Source organism: Pinus tabuliformis, chromosome J (genome assembly GCF_031772625.1).
Source record: "Pinus tabuliformis cultivar Carrire ecotype Pingquan chromosome J, CPIR1, whole genome shotgun sequence".
NCBI lineage: Eukaryota > Viridiplantae > Streptophyta > Pinopsida > Pinales > Pinaceae > Pinus > Pinus tabuliformis.
Window position 1 is genome coordinate 326,873,385 of NC_142295.1, and position 16,339 is coordinate 326,889,723.

Genomic DNA, 16,339 nt, shown 5'->3' on the forward strand with positions numbered 1-16,339 from the left:
AAATGGGACATGGAATTTCACGTACATGTTAATGTGTTGTGTATCGCGTTGGGAGTCGTACTCACAAAGGAGGGCGTGAAGGGTGTGGATCACCTGATCATGTTTGTGAGTCAAAGACTGTCCAAAGAAGAAAATAACTACTCTACCATCGAACATGAAGGGTTGGCAATGGTGTATACACTCCAAAAATACCGACAATATTTACTGCGAGGACATTTCAAGATGTATACCAACCATTCCGCATTAAAATACCTGGTGAACAAGCCTGCGTTGGGGGGGTGAATATGCAAATGGCTTTTACTCTTTCAGGAATATGATTTTGAGGTCATAGTAAAGCTGGGATGATTGAATGCAGGACTAGACCACTTGTCACAAATTGAAACGGGCAAGGAACTAACAAATTGGGAGGAGGGACTACCTGATCCACAGCTCTTCACAGTAAGTGTTACAAACGGAAACTTCACACATATAATCCATTTTCTAACAATAGGGACTACATGTTACACTAAAAAATGTCACCATGACTACTTACAGTTAGTATGGCTCAAATCAACAGTCATGCTACCCTCTTAGGCAAGTCTTATGCCTCTGCTATCCATCTCAAACTCAAAGAAGAGAGAAAGTCTTGTAAAAAATGTGTTTATCTCTGGGGTCGCAGGCTCTCTCTAGCCTTACCTGCGGGGACGCTCACAATGTTCACAAAAGTTGCGTCCTTGGACGCTCTGTATGTTAAGGGACAGGTGTGTCCTTCTGTAAAAGGCAAAATGCGCGAGTTTCATCTTAAAAAAGTTACTTGTGGTTACTTCTAGAACTTTCTAGAGGTCGGTTTGATGAAATGGATGCGCCTCCAGTTGGTTCATGTATCCCTATTAAGGAGGAACTTATCCCATCAATAAGGGAGCTATCCCACCCAAAGAGGGGGATTATCCCATTGATGGTGGACCTGAATAACCTCTTTACAGCACTATAAATAAAGACATTGAGCCAGAGGGAGGGGAGGTTGGAGCTATACATTTTCTTTGGGTAAATGCTGCAGGAATTAGGACTCCCATTTAGAACCTTGTGAGGAGAGATTGTCTTTGCTTGATTCTACTTGGAAGTGGGTGAGCTTTGTCAAAGTAGAGGAAAACCCTTGATGGACCCTGGGAGGAACTTGCACAACACCAAGGCCAGGTTGTAAGAGTTTCTTTGTTTCGTTATTAATACAAACTGGTTTATTTTTCTCAATAGCTTGTGTTAATGAGTTATTTCATGTGTTCCTTGGTCTGCATGTTGAATATATGTTTTATTATATGAAATGCAAGTGCTTGGTAATTGTTTGATTTTTGTGGTTGCAGGAATTGACTTGAAGGAGGAGCTCATCCGGATTGGCAAGGACGGACTACAACAACAGCGTTTTGGAATAAGGTAAGCCTAAACACTTGTAGTTTTCATGTTTTAAAAGGTATATTTAGAGAAAGATTACTCCATTTTGTCTTGTTTGTCGCTAGAGAGTTTAGACTCCTAGGGAGGTCAGTTGTGTCCGCACAAACGACTTTTTCCGCCACGACAAATTGGCGACTCCACTGGGGAATCCATTAATGAGAAAGTCTTTTCCTTTGTGTGAACTTTGCTCTGAGAAAATCATTTTTATTTTCTGGTTTTTGACTGTGAGAATTAGTATTTGGGTGGCTTAGCTTTAGATTTAGTTAGATTTGGTTTTTCTTAACTTTTCCAGAAGGACGCACCCTCTGAGTACTGCACAGTGCGTCTTTGGACGCGCTGTTGCCGTTTGCACAGAGCGGGCCCGCACCTGTTATAACGGGTTGCCTGCGTCTTCCTGTAAAATTTAGGAAAATTCCATTTTTTGCTTTAATTGCTTTTAGATTTTGATTTTTCTTAGTGTTTTCTGCCCAGATCCTTTAGTACCCTGTCAAGAATTTTCACCTGAACTTGTTTTGTGAGCTTTGAGTGTTTTAGTGGATTTCAACGAAGTTTAGGCCTAGGGTTTGATTTTTCAATAGGTCCTGTAGTGACTTTGACGGTAGAAAGTTGTCCAGCCTTAGATCTCTCTGGTTAGTCAGCCTTCTTAGAAGTCGGGCCTGTCGTAAAGTCTCCTTGTGTGAGCAGCTTGCCATTTAAGTTGTTTTGGGTCAAATTTCGAATTACTTGTTTATAAAGTGTTGATTTCCATTTTACAAAAGAACAAAAAGATTAGAGTTTTGTTTTGACTAGTTTTTGGTTCTGCAATAAGCTAGTCCTTGATTTGATTGTGATCAAGTAAAACACCTTAGAATAATCATTGTTGGTTTTGGCCTCGTTAAGATTGCTTAGAGTAAATTTACCTTTTAGTTTGCTTATGAGTGAATTTTCATAGATTTTAATAGTTGTTAAGATTGATTTTTGGTTATATTAGATTTATTTGCTTTAATAAAAGAAAAATACAAAAACATCTTCTTTAAAAGTCTTGTTTCAAGTAGCTTTTTGTTTTTTAAAGAGGAAAAGAGTTTTTCGTGCATGTAAAGAGCGGTCATGTTTTTATGCTTGGAAAAGACAAACGAATTGTTTCTTTGATTGTCTTCAATTAAGAAGTTGCTTTTATAAAGATTGCATTCTCTCAACTTTTTAGTTAAGCAATTCATCGAAAAAGTAAAGTAGTGGGTAAATCATCCTAGGTGCATTTTGTAGTGGTTTCGAGTCGAGTCAACACACCACTGGTTTCACTTCCATCACCTTTTGACTTAAGAAACAACCTTAAAAGTAACGCTTAAATTAAAATCAATCTAGTAATTTTTATTTTTCTAGGGCTCTGAAACACCAACATAGCTTAGGCTAGGGTCTTGGAGTAGGTGAGTACTTAACTCTCCAAGACTACAAAACCAAACAGATAGTTTATCTTGAGTAGATTAAATCCAATTGTTTCAGTTGCACTCTGGGAAAGCTCCTCTTAAAGGAGAAGCACGAGCTCGTGTCCGAACCAGTGAGGGGATCATTCCCCCCTCGTTGGGAACGACGCCAGACAGTACGTATTACAAACGGTAAACCTCGGATTAACCATTGTCGAGGAGCCAGGGGTCACTTATCGGTAAACCTTGGATTATTGTCAAGGAGCCGGTAAGGGGATTGAGCTTGTTACTCTGCCCTTGCGTGCTGTCGGAGTTTAGACTGTTCCCCCAGGTGTAATTGTTGTGATTGGTAACTTTAGTGACCATAATCTTTAGGGTTCTACCGAGGTGACGGTGGAGGGAAGGTCCCACTGTACCTGGAGCAGACGTCGGTTATACTCACTTGGATTTTCCGGGGGGTTCACTTCACTTCGAGACGGTTAAAGTGGAGGAACTTGTGCCGGTCTATTCATTAAGCAGGTTGCCGGGGTAACTGTTCCACCCGCCATTTCTGTACTGAATCCTGCGAGGTTGGGCCTAATCACCAACTAGCGCTTTTGGTCCGGAAGACTACTGTTTGTGTTTGGTTTGACGCTCTAGATTCTTTAGGCGTGTGCTTCAAATTTGTTTGCTTCTTTAGAAGACTTTAGGTGGTTTGATTTGAATTTTTTACTTTGTTTTCGTGTGTTGTAGTTAAAAATTTTTAATTGTGGCGGAATTACCGAGACAGTCCCGTCGACTTCGGGGCAAGTCTCCTGAGATTGTTACCGGAATAGATTTGTTAAGAAAACTCCGTAAATCGCGGGGTGAATCTCCTGAAGACATTCCGGGTCAGTACGAAGGGTTAAAGGTCCTTGTAACTCCTCCTAGTGACAGTAGAGTAGGTTCACCTGAAGAAGGAGAATCTTCCTTGGTAGTCCATCCAGATTACCAAAGTTTAGAAACAGGTTACAATCCCGAAACTGTTACAGTTTCCGAGCTTGCTGGTAGTTTTTCATCTGCCAGTGAAACAGGCGAAGAACCTGAAATTTCCGAACCTGTTACTCCAACTTCTAGTGTCCCTGATTCACCGAGAATAGAAAGAATTATCACCGAAAATCTACCTTCTGGTTTGATTGCTATAGAAGAACTTGCTCCAGAAGAAGATATAGGTGTCTCTCACCTTGAAGGTCAACTTACTATTGATCTAAGGGAGCGTGAATCCATCTTTTACAGTCCTCCTAGAAGTACTTCTTGGTACCTTGCGTTAACCAATTTTTTAGACAACTCAGTCGGTTTTTCTACACCTCGTACTCCTTTTCCACCTGGAGGTATTCATACTCCTGTAAATATGTCTGGTCAGTCGTCCGTGTTTACACAAAGTCCTGAATCTTTTTTACATGGCGGTCCTTCTGTTCCCACTGGGTATCAGTCACTTTCTGGTACCTTTGCGGGGGCATCTCCTCAACCCGTTGATCATGGGTTATTTGCTGGAAACAGTGGTAATATACCATTGGGTGTAGGAGACATTTACATGATGTCAGGTTCAGTTCCCATTTCCCAACCTCAAGGTGGCCAATTACCGCCTGGGGGGCAACCGCAGTTAACGCCTGGGGGGCAACCTCAAGGTACACAAATCGTGTCTGGGGGCCAACCTCATAGTCAGTATGTACCTATGGTGCAATACTTGCCTCAAGGTCAACCTCAGCCTCAATATGTACCCCAAGGTCAACCTCAGTATCAATATCAACCTCAAGGATGGCAACCCCAAGGATGGCAACCTCAAGGGTATCAACCCCAAGGTTATCAACCTCAAGGGTACCAACCTCAAGGTCAAGGTCAACCCCAGTATCAGTATTTACCTCAAGGTTATCAACCTCAAGGTCAATACTCAAGTCAAGGTTATCAACCGCCTCAAGGTCAGTCATATGTTCCAAGTATGGGAACTGCACCTTACAATTATCAATCCTACCCTCAATCTGGTTATGGATCTCAGTATCCTCAACCTGTTACGGGTCAGTACCCTGGAATGTTAGTGTGGGATCCATCACAGGGTCAACAGGTGTTGCAGCCAAGTGTACAGATGGTTCCTCAAGCTGGACAACCCGTAGTTTCTGGTCCAACCCAGCAACCGCAACCTGTCCAGCCAAATGTTCAAACCTCTGTAGCTTCGGTAGTTACTCAGCCGTCAATTGCACCTAGTACTCCATCTCAAACGGCTGCTGCAACTACCGCTACATCTACCATACTTACTTCTGGAGTATCGACGGCTCCAGTTTCTACTGTCCCTGTTACCACACCTCAGACATCTTTACCGTTGTCTGGATCTACGATTCAAACCACGGTCCAGATGCCTGTAGGTCAGCCTGGTATAAGTACGGTTGTCACTACTCAACCTCAATTTGTTCAACCTCCGTACCAGGGACAGTACCAACCTGGGCAAGCTGTCCAACAACCGGTTTACCAGTATCAACCGTATCCTGGGTACACTTATCAACAACCTCAACAACCCCAGTACGGTCCGGTTAATCCTGGTTTTCCAGGAGGATATAATATCCCAAATGCGACTCCTGTTCCTAGTTATCCTGGATATCCTCCTCCTGGGGCTGGTATTGTGACCCAGAGTTTTAGAGATCCTAACCGGCAGTTACCGTTTATTGCAACTTTGGATTTACCCGACTTGACGCGCCTAACGAACGATCCAATTCAATATCTTCAGTTCTGGCCGCCAATGCCAAATAAGTTGCCCAGCGATATACCCAAGTTCGAAGGTAAGTCTGGAGAGGATCCGTCCAATCATGTGATGACTTACCACCTCTGGTGTGCTTCGAATTCTATCTCAGATGATTCCATCCGCTTACGTCTTTTCCAGCGTACACTCATTGGTCTCGCGGCCAAGTGGTACATTGAGTTACCACGGGCCTCTTTTTACAACTTTAGCCAGTTAGCTACCTCGTTCTTAACTCACTTTCAGTTGCCGGTCAGATACGATAACGGCACGGAGTTATTAACTTCACTAAAACAATCGACGTCCACGTATATTTCTGATCACATTCATGAGTGGAGACGTCGAAGGAGATTAGTGAAAGTTTTTATCCCGGACCAAATCTTAGCTGAATGGTTTGTCAAATCATTATTACCGAAGATTACTGAAGATGTAGCTAAGGCCGGAGTAGTTACTGAGGAGCAAGTCATTGCTCAGGCACAATACCTTGACTTAGTTTACACTCAGTCGGGTACGTTACACGAGAAGATTCCGGATCTTCCAAAGTCGAATCAAATCGCTGCTGCTCCTTCGGGATCTCATGCCGCTGATGGTATGATTGGTATCGTGACTACGAAGAGCAAGAAGAAGTCTTCCAAGGCTTCAACTACTCCAATTATCACTTTGCCTGATTCTCCGACAGGAGAGTCTTCTCCTGAACTTACCGCCGACATTCACGCTGTAGAGTCATCTACGGCCAAACCAAAAAACGGTGGAAAGAAGAAAGGAAAGAAGAAGGCTAAAGCAGACAAGGCTCCAAAGGAGAAAACTGAAAAGTCGGAAACCAATGACGAAAAACGCAAACCTCGATATCCTTGTCTTATTTGTGAAGAGGATCATTTTACGAGAGATTGCCCTCATCGGGCCGAGGTTGTAAAAATAGTCAAAGGTTCTCCCACTCCTGCTGTGTTAAAGAATCCATTTCCAGAGCAGGAGAATAAGATGATAGGTTCTTCTTCGAATGCCAGTGAAGAACCCATTTTGATGATGTCTCATGTGAGGATTGCGACTCGATCGCAAGATTATGGTAGTAAGGCTCCTGTTGATGGCAAGGAAGCAGAATCTTCTCACTCTAACCCATCAACCTCAGCTCCTGGTTCCGATCCACTACAGATCGAAAAACCTAACCCAGACTTAGTGATTAAGCCGCCCGCCAAGGGTGTACTTCGAAGGTCTGCTTTCAATCCACATGCGAGAGCAGCCCAGAATTACAACATTGTTGAGGACTTAGCTGTTTCACCTTCAGCAATGTCGGCACTCGAAGTGCTGCAATCATGCCCAGCACAACGAAATTGCTTTTGTCGGCTATCGGAGCTGTCGATGTTCAGGACCCGAACCTAATGATCTTTGATCTAGAAAATAGTACGCCACGTCTCCCCCATCAAATGGCTTTCCAAATTCCAGTGATAGTCAAAAACAGGCCTATTCATCGGACTGTGATTGATGAGGGAGCTTCTACGTGTATTATGTCGATTCAATGTTGGAGATCGCTTGGTTCTCCTTCGTTGAACCAATCCCCCACCATCCTTAAGGCCTTTGATGGCCGTGGGTTCCGTCCGTTTGGTATTCTACAAGAATTGCCTATAGGGGTTGAAGGTAAAACCGTTAGTCTGGATGTGGAAGTGGTTGATGCCCCTCTAGACTACAACCTTCTTTTGGGTCGAAGTTGGTCATATGCTATGACAGCGGTCGTTTCATCGGTCTTCAGAGTAATTAAGTTTCCACATAACGGTAAGATCGTGACTATTGATCAGCTGACATACTTTTCATCCGACCCAGCCTCTTCAGAGAGTATCCAGCATGTTGGTAAGACGACAATCCCTTATAGGGACGTTGGTGTAGGTTTAGTTAAGGATTCCGGTTTACTGGGAACTTTTCCTCTCCCTCCACTCAGCGCAGATCCTTCGTTTGCAACCATTCATATGATTACGTCAGAAAACATTATTTATGATGATCCTTGGTTCGTCCCATCTGACTCTGAGATAGACTCACTCGGTGATGCTATGCCTTTGAGTCCATATGAAATTGCTTATGAAGCTCTCATGTCTTTTACCGACTTTCATTCAACCGAAGTCGACCAAATGAATGTGGTCAGTGAAGAGTCACTTTTCACCTCACCCTTAGAACGGATAACGTTTCCCGAAGTCGTGTCATCTGACGAACAACTTCGCGAAATCCTAAGTGTAGATGATCTACCATGGGAGGATCTCCATCACAGATCTTCGTTTTTACCTAAGGATGATGCATTTGAAAATGATTTTTCATCTATCTTTACCGCTGAATATGTCAAAGACGCTCAGGATCCAACGAAACATTCTGATTCAGAGTTGAATTTAGGGAATATTTCTCGTACTATTCCCATTGATATTTCAGTGAAGCCCGGAATCGAGGAAAACATTCATATAGGTGCCGCATGTACTGAAGAAGAAATCCAAACTTACAAGGCCCTATTCCAAGAATTCCGCGACGTGTTTGCCTGGTCTTACGAGGAAATGCCGGGAATTGATCCTGCCATTGTTGTTCATGAAATAAAGACCTACCCGGATGCTAAACCCGTCCGGCAACGGTTGCGTCAAATTCACCCTCGAAAAGCGGCTGCGATTAAAGCAGAAGTCGAAAAGCTGTTGAAAGCAGGTTTCATTTATCCGATCCCGTTAACGGATTGGGTATCGAATATTGTTCCGGTCAATAAGAAACAAGGAACAATAAGAATCTGTATCGACTATAGGGATATAAATCGAGCTTGTCCAAAAGACAACTATCCTACGCCTTATATCGATCAAATTATTGATGATTGTGCCGGAAGTGAAATGTTTTCCTTCATGGATGGTTTCTCGGGCTATAATCAAATCAATATTCTACCTGCCGACCAACCAAAAACGGCATTCATTTGTCCATGGGGGACATTTGCTTATTGCAAGTTACCTTTTGGGCTTAAGAATGCCGGGGCCACTTTTCAACGGGCGATGTCTTATGCATTTCATGACATCAAGCACATTGTGCAACCCTATCTCGATGATTTGCCTGCTCATTCTTTACATCGAGCTGATCACCTTGTCCACCTACGAGCAATCTTTATGAGGTGTAGGCATTATCGAATTCGGTTGAATCCCCACAAGTGTGTTTTCTGTATAGAAACAGGTCGATTGCTGGGATTTGTTGTTTCAAAAGCCGGCATTCGCGTCGATCCCTCGAAAGTCGAGGCTATCATCAAATTGCCTCCTCCTTCGAGTTTGCGCCAACTCCAAAGTTTGCAAGGGAAAGCGAACTTTTTACGCCGATTCATCCCAAACTACGCCGAGGTCACTAAAGGTTTTACACGGTTGTTGAAACAGAACGCACAATTCTTTTGGGACGAGATTGCCCAACAATCTTTTGATGCACTTAAACACGCGTTGACCCATGCACCGTTATTGCATCCTCCCAACTACAACCAAGACTACTTCTTATACCTCGCAGCTTCGCATTCCACCATTGGAATGGTGTTAGTTCAAGAAGATGAATTCGGAGCGGAGCATGTGATATATTATCTTAGTAGGACCTTGAATCCCACTGAGCTAAAATATTCGCATGTGGAGAAATTGGCCCTGGCAGCCGTTCAAGCTGTCCAGCGTTTCCGTCACTACATTCTTCTCCGCAAAACTACAGTTATTTCGGATTGCAACCCTATGATTTATATTTTGACAAAACAACTGCTAGGGGGCAAGTACTCTAAATGGATTGTCATCCTGCAAGAGTTCGACTTGGAGTTCGAGAAGTCCAAGTCTAAGAAATCCTTAGTTTTTGCGGAATTGATGTGTGATTTCCCGAGTGCTGACACAGAGACTGTGGCAGAGGAGTCCATTGCGGACGAATCTTTGTTTCTTATCAGTACTGTAGATCCGTGGTACGGGGATATAATCATCTATCTCCAAACCCAAACCTTTCGGCCTGAAGCTTCCAAAGCGGAACGTCGAAAAATTCGGTTTCAATCCCAGCCATACAAAATTATTGGAGATACACTTTATCGCCGGGGGCAGACTTAGTTTTTCGACGTTGTTTAACTCACGAAGAGGCTGAGAGGGTTTTGAATGATTGTCACTCTGGAGCATGTGGCGGTCATATGTCTGGGTATGCCACAGCTCAGAAGGTGTTGCGCGCTGGCTATTTCTGGCCGTCTATGTTTAAAGATTGTATCATTGCAGTCAGGAAGTGCCACAACTGTCAAGTGTTTGATCGCAAGATGCGCGCTCCACCTGCTCCTCTCCACCCTATAATTGCCGTTGGTCCATTCGCCAAATGGGGTATCGACTTTATTACTTGTAACCCTCACTCGGCCGGGGGGCATGCGTATATCATCCTTGCGGTTGATTATTTTACTAAGTGGGCCGAGGCGATGCCTACATTCGACGCAAGCGGCAAAACAGCTGCAGTTTTCGTATTCAATCATATCATAACTAGGTTTGGTGTCCCACAAGCAATCATTACTGACCATGGGAGCCATTTTCGAAACGTCATGATGACTGAGCTTACAAGCCAGCTTGGTTTGCGCCACGATAGCTCTACTCCTTATTATCCGCAAGCCAACGGTTTGGTTGAGTCTATCAACAAAGTTCTAGTTATCATGATCCGACGAACCATTGGTGTTCATCGGTCGAATTGGCACAACATGTTATTTTCAGCGCTATGGGCATACCGAACCTCAGTGAAAAATTCAACAGGGTTCACTCCTTTCCAGCTAGTTTATGGCTTAGAAGCTGTGTTACCCATTGAATGCGAAATCCCATCACTTCAAATGGCTGTCGAATTACTTCCAGCTACTTCCGAAGAGGAGAAACGTTTATTGTACTTGGCTAAATTAGATGAGACTCGACGTGACGCTACATTGGCAATCGAGACTCACGCGAAACGAATGAAAGCTCAGTATGATAAAAATGTAACCCCTCGAAGTTTTTCGGAAGGAGACCTAGTACTATTATATGATCAAGCTAACGATAAGCTAGGTGCTGGAAAATTCGTTCCCATGTGGCATGGGCCCTACATTGTAAAGCGAAAGCTAGCAAAAGGGGCTTATGAGCTAGTTGACTTTGATGGGGACTCTTTGGGTAAACCCAGAAATGGACTTTACCTAAAGAGGTATTATGCTTAAATGATGGGTATGGAGAAATTTTTAGATAGGTTAGATTTTCTTTCTAGCTAGCAAGTGTGTTAGTTTAGTCAGTGTGCTTAGCTTAGAGAGTGTGGTTTTTCGTCGTTATTCTGGCTTATCTTGGTTTTACTCTTGATATTGCAGATGTCGACGCCTCTCCAAACATACATTGGATTTGCTGATGGTGCTTGTCGTAGTACACGGAACATCTCTTCCGCAGCTTGGGTTATCTATTCGCCCTCTGACGAGTTAGTTTCTATGCATGGGGTAAGCCTCGGTCAAACAACGAACAACATTGCAGAATACAGTGCAGTGATTGAATTATTATCCGAATCTATTTCATTTGGAATTCGACGTTTGATAGTGAGGTTAGATTCTGAACTTGTTGTATTACAGCTTAATAGAGTTTATGCCATTAGGAATCCTGTGTTATTAAGGTTGTTTTTGAGAGTGCGTCTCTTGGAACGTGAATTTGATTACATTGAATATCAACATATTCCAAGGTCTTTGAATACATTAGCAGATGCAATTGCTTCTCGAATGTTGGACAGACATTTACGATAATCATGCAAGTAAATTTAAAAACATTTCATCACATATGTTAAACAAGATAAGCCGGTAATAGTGATATATATAGATAGAAGTGTGTCAAAAAATATATACATCGTCTTCGATCATAGGTTGAAAACACCTTATGATCGGCAAAATGATAGTACAAAAAGTCAAAATGTCACATGTGACTACAAAAGTGACTAGTCAATCACTGGTGGTGCTCTCTGTATGACACCACTGCGCGGGCTACCTTACGCAAAAATCTCCTAAACGGTCCAGGGACCGCGACTACGAAGCGCTGAAGCCGGTAGGAATGTCATCCATAGTAGTCTCAGGTATATCTGCCGTGAGACGCTCTAGATCATGCTCCAACTCAGCTAGTACTTCTGCAGCCGCGTCCTGTGGGGCCGGTACCGGTGCAGCTGGATGTAGTCTATCAAAAGGCCGGAGGTTGGCTGGACGCTGTGGACCAACATCTGCATTTTGAAAATTTTACTGTTAGTTTTGAGACGATATATATGAAAAATAAAAAATACATAATTAGAGAACTTGTGAAAATAAAAGTACCTCTGTCATCCCATTGTTCTCCCGGTGGAAGAACCATGTCCGGATCACCTCTAAAATCCACTCCGGCATACGGAAAGTCCTGTATCGAAAAAACCTGGTCCTCTAACCAGTGAAAGTAACTATCTGAGAATCGAACCACTGTCGCACCCTCGTCAGGATGCCGGGCCATCACCGCAACCCATCGTATCAGCTTTGGCTCCCGAGGACCCAAGATATCAACAGTGAGTTGCTGAGGGATCAGCATTGGAACTCTCTCCAAGGCAAAGCTCACGACTAGAGGCCCATATCCAAAAGTCTTTAGTCGTCCGTTCTTTGCCTTGGTCAGTTGGCTCTTCATATGAGCCGACACAGCTTCACACCAGTTGAAAATGGTGCCTTGGTAACAGTCAATTGCCATCCGCATTTGGGATCCGGAAGCAATGTGTAAAGCGGCCGCGCCGCAAATTCTGGTAACCGTGAACGCTATGACTTTGAGTTCAGGCAGAGTGATGTGTTTTATCTCTATGCCTTTTGAATGGTGAGCCCCAGGTGTGCACCACTCGTCGCGGAGACTATCAAGGGATTGGCCACCCGGCCTAGTCCCCGCAAGACTGAGTTGCTCACCTCTGTTCGGCAAGCCAGTGAGAAAGTATACATCCGAGGGCTCTATCTCGAGCTGGTGCCCTCCTATGTAAAAGCATTGTTCTTGAACGTTCCATCGCTCAACCAGCCATTCCAAGAATCTTACCTGGCCCCTCATGCCCGGTATGGTCCAATATTTGTATAATCCGCATGCTCTTAGGGCATCCAGGGAAGGTTGATGATTTATTGCAGCTTCATCATCCTCTACATGCTCTCTTTCTCTCCAATCTAACATGGTTAATACCCTGCACATCAGAAATAGCAATTAGAAATTGATTTGGGAATTTTTGGTAGTTTTTTGAGGGAGTTGGGGTTTTGAAATGCGCACTTCTCGGAAGACGCACCCCGGCTTTGTAGCACAGGGCGCCCGGACACGGCTGGCCTGAAGGCGGGCTGCGTCTTCCGACCATTTTCTCGTATGAGAAAAAGTCGGGGGACGCGGGTCACCCGAAGGGCACCCGCGTCCGCCGAGAAGCGCATTCCAAAACCAAAACCCCCCAAAAAATGAAACTAAGACCTAAAAATTAATTCTAAACGGATAGAAATGCAGAGTAGGATGTGTAAAATACCTGGATAAGACGGCGTTCGATTCCGACGGTCAGATTTTCCGCAGCGACCACGGGAAGTTTCTTGTCAAAAGCTCCTTTTTCAACCTCAACAGTCAAACGGTAAAAATGACATGGTAAAAGGTCTTTTTATAGGTTTTTTGGATGAATTAGTTCATTTTTTACCATGAAAAGATATTTTTCGATGTATTTTTGCCTATTTTAAACAGGTATGAGTAATGTGTTGCTTTTGTGCAGGACAAAGGGATTTCGAGGGAAATTGTCATTTTTCACAAATAAAAATATCAGAGTCATCTTTTAAGCCCTTTTCTGACTCCTAAAACATGAAAAGATCGCCGAGCGTTTCTTTTACACTCGTTAAAACGGAATTAAAAGACGGTCCCCTTTTAGCTCTTTTCTGACCGCAAAATCAGGAAAAGATTGCCGGGTTTTTGTCGTTTCAAACTCGATAAGGAAATAAAACGACGTGTCCTTGATCGCTTTTTACTTTTCAGGTCAACGACACTATTATGAAAGTACTCCTTGGTCGCAAGATCAAGCGGTTCCCCCAGGTATTATTTTATACTTTTTCGGGCTTGAGGGACACAAATATACGAAAAAGTTCAACGTGGAGTCTCCTTTTGTTTTTTCAGACTCTCTAAAAATGAAAAACGCCGAGTTTCTCCTATACTGGGCTCGTTAAACTTTTACAGTAAAGGACCTGTTCAATTACAAACAGGAACGAACCACTCCTTCCTAGGGTTCGAATTTAAACTAGGTTGGACTCGTCCGAAGGATGAGCTTATAATCAAGCATATGTTATCCTCCTCAAGCTTGTTAAAAATAAAGAGGTACTTGCCAGAAATGGTGGGGGAAAAGAGAGAAGAATGAACCTGTTTGTTACCTTTTGTCTCAAAAGAAACTTTATTACCACTCTTGAACACGACACTTTTCATTCACCTGGGTTGGGAAATCTTTTACCTCACAGTTGACCAAACCACTTTGAAAGTCTTTAATCGGGTTCCGGGGATTAACTTTGAGTTATTCGTCACCAAGCCATCTGTCGTGTCGTTATGTGTTCAAGAGGTCTGCAAGCAAAACTTTCATCTGCAAAATACTTGTCATCCATTTGACCATCCCTGAGTCAGTCCTTACAGCAACATTTCTTCAACTTGAACAATGATTTCGTGTTGCGGGCTTGCCTGCAACGGGTCGCTTTCTATCGACATCGACACATTATCTAGAAAGATGACTTAGGAATCGACAGTACCTTGAAGTCTGCATGCATCAATGGCAGGTTTCTCGCCTTTGACGTCAGTTTACATCATTGACTTTCGATCAAAGGATTCCGTGAAGTGTTCGACATCAAAACATCTATTCACATTTCACGGGTTGTGCTTGGTACTTTGAGAACCATTGACATTACTGGTGGTCTCTCTCACGCTTGTTAACAGTTTACATCATCGACTGGTAATCAAGTGGTTTCTAACATGTTCGACATCAAATCATTTAATCACATGGCTAGAATCGTACCAATTCGGGAAGTAGAAGTGAAGACCCTGGATCTAGTTTCTACCATCCAGGCTGCGAGGAGTTTTGTATTCATTATCTATGTAGACTAATCATAAACAGATGGCTGCGTCCATACTGTGTCTACAAAAGTCTATAAAAAATGATGTACTGCAAGATCATTCCTGTATCAGAATAGTTAGTCCATTAGTTAAAGTTTTGAATCTGAGTATGGGAATGCCTACCTCAGTGATGATATAATCTTATACATGTATTTTGTGTTGAAAATTGCAGGTTCCAACCAAGTCATCCACAAGACAATCCTTGAAATGATAAAGCGCTTCACCCTTCCTAGAATTACAAAACCCTAATCTATTCCAGGCTTCGCACTTTAGGGGGCAATCTGTTACACTAAAAAATGTCACCATGACTACTTACAGTTAGTATGGCTCAAATCAACAGTCATGCTACCCTCTTAGGCAAGTCTTATGCCTCTGCTATCCATCTCAAACTCAAAGAAGAGAGAAAGTCTTGTAAAAAATGTGTTTATCTCTGGGGTCGCAGGTTCTCTCTAGCCTTACCTGCGGGGACGCTCACAATGTTCACAAAAGTTACGTCCTTGGACGCTCTGTATGTTAAGGGACAGGTGCGTCCTTCTGTAAAAGGCAAAATGCGCAAGTTTCATCTTAAAAAAGTTACTTGTGGTTACTTCTAGAACTTTCTAGAGGTCGGTTTGATGAAATGGATGCGCCTCCAGTTGGTTCATGTATCCCTATTAAGGAGGAACTTATCCCATCAATAAGGGAGCTATCCCACCCAAAGAGGGGGATTATCCCATTGATGGTGGACCTGAATAACCTCTTTACAGCACTATAAATAAAGACATTGAGCCAGAGGGAGGGGAGGTTGGAGCTATACATTTTCTTTGGGTAAATGCTGCAGGAATTAGGACTCCCATTTAGAACCTTGTGAGGAGAGATTGTCTTTGCTTGATTCTACTTGGAAGTGGGTGAGCTTTGTCAAAGTAGAGGAAAACCCTTGATGGACCCTGGGAGGAACTTGCACAACACCAAGGCCAGGTTGTAAGAGTTTCTTTGTTTCGTTATTAATACAAACTGGTTTATTTTTCTCAATAGCTTGTGTTAATGAGTTATTTCATGTGTTCCTTGGTCTGCATGTTGAATATATGTTTTATTATATGAAATGCAAGTGCTTGGTAATTGTTTGATTGTTTGTGGTTGCAGTAATTGACTTGAAGGAGGAGCTCATCCGGATCGGCAAGGACGGACTACAACAACAGCGTTTTGGAATAAGGTAAGCCTAAACACTTGTAGTTTTCATGTTTTAAAAGGTATATTTAGAGAAAGATTACTCCATTTTGTCTTGTTTGTCGCTAGAGAGTTTAGACTCCTAGGGAGGTCAGTCGTGTCCGCACAAACGACTTTTTCCGCCATGACACTACACCGAACGAGTACTGAATCCGATAGAAGAAGAAATTGGTGGTGTGCTTGGAGAAAATTTATGTCATCGCCGGGAACCTCTATAAGATGGGCAACAATGAGATATTGTGAAGATATGTACCTGAATTTGAACAAGGTTAGATCATCGTGGAAGCATATGGGAGTGCTAGAGGAGGACACTATGTAGTGGAAGCATATTGGATTGCTATAGGAGGACACTATGCAAGATGCACAACCACACAGAAGATTCTTTGCTGAGGGCTATGGTGGCCGACCCTGCACTAGGATTCAAAAGTGCACTGTAAGGCCTACAATATATATCAAAGGACGGGGAAACCGTCACAAAGGGA